A 5311-nucleotide genomic window follows, 5' to 3' on the forward strand; every position below is an offset into this window, starting at 1 on the left:
GTGTATAAGAGACAGGGGGGAGAGAGAGGGAGAGAGAGATGGAGAGAGGGAGGGGAGAGCGGGAGGAGGAGGAAGAGAAAGGGACACCAGCAAGTCCCCAGAAACAGCCAGGCTGGTGGGTGCCCTGCACTAGCCGCTGGCCCTGTTAATCCCTCGGCACCCTGGGGGCTCCCAGGGGAGGGGGAGGCCACCTGGCTGTGCTCCAAGGGAGGCAGGGACCCTGGGGTGGGGCAGGGTCTGCAGATTCCCAGGAGGATCCTGCCCTATTGGCTAAGAGCCTCCAGAGGACAGAAGGGGGTCAGTCCCTCGGAAGGTACAGCCTCCAGGCCAGAGCCCACTGTGTGTGTGCCTGCGTGTGTGTGTGCGTGTGTGCGTGTGTGTGTGTGCGCGCCCGTGTGTGTGTGTGTGTGTGTGTGTGTGTGTGTGTGTGGAGGAGGAAAGGAAAATGGAGAAGGAAGAGGAGGAAGAGCTGGAGTGTCCCCGAGCTGTCCCCCCCCCCAGCTCCCCTTCAGCCTGGGCCAGGGCGGGCAGATCACTGCCTGGCTCCCTGGCTCCGCTTGCAGGAGTGGACAGGCCTGGTCATCCGCCTCTCTCAGCTGTGGACGGGCAGGTCCTTCCTTCCTCGTCCTCAATCCAGGATCCAAAGGGACTCTACCAGAGGGTCAAAGACGCCAGTGTCTTCGGGGACAGAGGGGATCGCCACACCTGGGTGGCAGCTGAAACCAAGGGACTCTCGTGGGCAAAGACCCACCCCACCCTGACAACTAGACTCGTGGTCCTCGGCCACTGCAGCACTGCTGGGGGACAGTGAGGGGCAGAGGACCTTGGCCACCAGAACCCGGGTGGTCAGGAGGTCCCAGACCCCATCTCTGAAAATGAGCCCAAGGCTGAGCCTCTCAGCCTCACCCTGAGCACCGCAGCTCGCTCAGTGCTCACGCCCTCTGCCCCCACCCCGGCAGAGCCAGGGTCCAGGTGTGCCCGGCTCCAAAGCCAGCTCCTTCTCCCTCCTCACCGCCCCCAGCTCTGCAGAGCAGAGGCCCCGCCTGGCCCCTGCAGTGTGACCCTGTGGTCAGGAGAGCTGTCTGATGCTCAGCGTCATCCACAGCAGAAGGGGACCACCCCTCAGAGAGCTTCCGGGCAGAATGTGGGACTTGGAGTAGCTCCAGATGAGAGGCCGGGCCTTTGCCCAAGGGGGGTGGCCTTTACTATCCTGTGTTTTGAAAATCATTCACTTTTTTTTTTTTTGAGGTACAGGGACTGAGACCCAGAACCTCACACATGCTAGGCAGATGTTCAACCACTTTTAAATTTTTATTGTTAATTTTGCTAAATTTCCCAGGTTGGCCTCCAACTTGTGATCCTCCTGCCTCAGCCTCCTGAGTAGCTGGGATTACAGGAGGGTGTCACCAGGCATGGCAGAGTTTGATTCTTGGACAAATTTATTTTTAAGTGATGATTGATTTCCCCCTTTTTATTCCTCAAAATGCCATGGTCATCCTCTGAAATGGCCACCATTTCCATACGAGGTTGACAGAACTCCAGTCACCCACAGGACAGAGCCACCTCTACCTGGCCAGGACTCCCTGACCCTGCGTTCTGGGGTGAGGGTCCAACCCCATTACCCAGATCCTTGGAGAAGCCACATCAGGAGCCCCTGAGGGAGTAATGGTGACCACAGTGGCCACCAGGTTCATCAGGCTCCCTGTCCCTTGCAGGGTCCCCGGAGGTCCCGGGAGGGCTGCGTTACCTCCAGGGCTTCCACACTTGTCTCATCCTGCAGAACAGGGAGCTGAGAGCTGGATCCCTGGCAATGTCCCCAGGTCATCCGTGGGGCTGTGGAACAGGGCTCCGGCTCAGGCTGACTCCGCATCTGCTCCAGGGTCGCAGTAGGCCGGGGTGGCCGTGAAGGGACACTGCGGACCAGACCTTTCCTTCTCCTGGTTCTAGAGGCTGGGAAGTCCAAGGTCAAGGGCAGGCGGACGCAGTCCTGGGGACGGCTGTCTTCCAGGCCGCGTCCTCCTGGGGTGGGGGGTCTGGGGGAGCCCAGGGAGCTGGCGTCCCTTCCTTTCCTTAGCAGGACACTGATCCCACTCCAAGGCCCCTCCCTCGCCAGCCCAGCTGAACCCAACGGTCCCCCAAAGGCCCCCCAACAGGCCACGCTGGGCTCCGGAACTCAGTCCAGAAATCGGGGAAACAAACATCGGTCTGGAAGCCCAGCTCTGAGTCCCCCTCCTGTGCCTGCGGCTAGACCCTGCAGCTAGACCCTGCGGCCAGGGCTGGCCCCAGAGGACCCCCGCCCAGCAGAGGATGCAGCCCGGAGCGCTGGGAGCTGGGCGGACCCCTCTGTCCACCTCCGCTATGGAGCACAGAGACCCAGAGACCGAGCTCCCAAGGGCCCCTGTCTGTCCACTGCCAGGGAGAGAGGAGACCCCACTCCAGCCGCCGCTGCCTAGGGGGAGCCCGCCCCGGCTCAGGCTCTTGCAGGGGGTGGGGGGGGGAGGGCTGGAGGAGGCTGCGTTCTGGGGCCATGGTGCAGAGTGACGGCCACAGAGGGACCGACCTGGAGATAAATAAGAGCGGCCGCGCGAGCCAGGCTCATCTTAACACTGAGCAGAGGCCGCGGGGACTTGAAAGCCTTCTGCGGAGATGGATGGGCTGCGGCCAGGCGGGGGTGGCTGGCGGGGCTGAGTGATGGGGTGTCAGGCGCTCAGTCCCCGCCAGCCAGAGATACCCGCCTCTGTCCGGCCACTGGGACTGCGCAGGGCTCCCCTCCCACGGTCCTGCCTGGGAATTTATGGCTTCATTCAAGGCCTGGAGTGGGCGGGGGCCAGCCCTGTCAGGGAGGGTTGGATGGCCCAGCAGCCCCCTCTGGAGGGAGGGGGAGCCAGGCCAGTCCCCAGGGGGCAGCGCTGACTCGGGGTCACACGCTGGGAGCAAAAGCCTAGGCTCCTTCCGTATGGAGGCTGGCCCTTGAGGACTTCTGGGTGGAGGCCGGGAGCATCTCGGGTCACCCTCTGCAGCCCCCACCCTCTGCAGCCTGGGCCTCCAGCTCCCTCCACCCGCTCCTTGTCCTTACCAACCCCTTCCATCATTCGCCATTTGTTCCCAGAAGGCTGTCCTGGAGTTCCGTTGAGGCCCAGAGAGCCTGCATCTGGGGACACCCAGACTTACCCCCGTGTTAATGGAACCGTTTATTGAGTGCTTACTATGTGCAGGGCCGTGCTCGGGGCCTTGGTGTTTTTCAATCCGCTGTGATCCTCCCTCCTCCAGCGTCACAGCAGAGACTGGGGACCTTAGCCAGGCTCAAACCCAGATCCCCGTGACTCCAAAACACGGAGGAGCTGGGCGGGGTGGGCGGCCACGGTGGGAGACAGTTCTCCGCCTCCTGCCACCGTGTCCTCTTGCCCCCCAGGATCCCCCCCGGCGGCTGCAGGATTCCTCCTGCGTGTCCTTGCTCGTGATCCCGGGAGCAGTCCTGGCTGCCGGCACGATCCTGAGCAGCCCATTTTACAGGTTGACAAAATACCATGATCCAAAGAGGGGACATGGGGACATGTCCTGCGGGGGCCACAACAGGCAGGTGGAAGTCACTGGAACGCAGCCCTCTCCCCCCCGGCTGTGGTGAGGGTCCACGAGGGGTCTGGGCGGCCCAGCGGCTCCCTCTTGGCCCCCGGTCCCCGCTGGGCTCTGGGTCAGCCACGGAGGGTCTGGATGTCTCCTAACGGGGACCTCAACACCTGGCCCAGGGCGTCCATCAGGATCCCCCTCCTGGAGACTCGCCTCCAGCGGTCATTCGATTGCTTCTGCGTCTACTGTGTGCAGGGCAGCGCTCATTGAGCGCTGACTGTGTACCGTTCTCAGCGTCCTCCGCCTTCAGTAAGAGCCGCGGGAGTCTTACCTCCACGGAGCTGTGGAATAAGTCATTTCCCGCCTCTCTTCTCAAAGGTCACCTCCTCCAGGTGACCTTCCCCGACCCCTGTGTCCAAATGCCACACGGCCAAGCTCTACCTGCTGGCTGGTTGCCCTTCCTGGCTGTGGTTCTGCCAGGAGCTCGGGAGTCCCTCCGTCTGTCCTCTCCTGCCCTCTGGTCGGCGGGCACCCGGGGGCTGGGGACGGTGAACACTCTGCGCTTGGCGTCCAGCACCTGGCAATTGGAGGTGCCCAGTGAACACTGGCTGGGCCAGGAGTGAATGAATGAATGGGTGCGACCGGGGTCACAGCCCCGGAGAGGACAGGTGGACGCCAGCCCAGCCTGGAGCCAGAGGAGGTGTCGTAGCAGTAGCTGAGTTGGGACAGGCACAGGAGAAGATCTGGAAGAGCATTTGGGGGCAGCAGCGGGTCCCTGCTGATGTCCCCACATGGTACAGTGACGGGCAGCTGCCTCAGAGGCACAGAGAGAACCACCGCCCAGGACCTTCGGGGGCATTGCCAGGGGCCCTAGAGGTTTCAGTCCAGTTCTCCTGTGTGTCCTGGGGCAAGTTATGAACCTCTCTGAACCTCGGTTTCCTCATCTGAAACATGGGGATGAGTGCAGTGCCCACCTTGTGGGTTTCTGTGAGGCCAGCTTCAGGTGGTCCTAGTGACCTCCTGGCCCAGGCTGCCTCCTGGCTCAGCTCTGCCAGGAGGCCCAGCCAGCCTCTCCCTGGGCTGCGGCTCCCTCCCCAGCCCCTCCCCAGCCCAGCTCCCGCTCCCCGAGGCAGAGGCTTCAGGGCCCTCACACCAGGCCCCACTGTCCCCCAGCCCAGGAGTCCTGGAGTCTCACCTCCCTGCCCTCCTCCAGGCCTGCTGTCTGTCCTGAGAGCCCCCAGGATACCAGGCACCCCAAACCCCCAAACTGCCACCCATCTGTGCCCTCTGCAGAGGTTCAACCTTATTTGAGGAGATTAGTTTAAAGGGGTGGGTGACAGTGCAGGCCAGGCACACCCCGAGCCTAGAGAGGGCTCTGTTTGCCCTCACCTCACACCACAGGGGAACATGGCCAGGGGAACACACAAAACACGCATGCACACACACACACACACACGCACACACATGGACACATGCACAAACACACACATGCACACACATGGACACACATGCCGCAGTCCAGCTGCAGCAAAATAATGGGGGGGGGGGTGACGAGCAACTTGTGTACCTTGATACAGCAGGAGTGGGAGCCCTTTATTGTAGGACAGGAGGGGTATATATACATTCCACACAGCTTATCTAATTAACATAAACTAGATACAGCAGTCAACCAATAAGGAATCTCCACACTTAATGGCTCACTAGCGTCACTTCACAAACCACTCCCTCTGGCATTTTGCCAGGC

Source organism: Marmota marmota, unplaced genomic scaffold (genome assembly GCF_001458135.2).
Source record: "Marmota marmota marmota unplaced genomic scaffold, marMar, whole genome shotgun sequence".
In the NCBI taxonomy this organism is placed as follows: Eukaryota; Metazoa; Chordata; class Mammalia; order Rodentia; family Sciuridae; genus Marmota; species Marmota marmota.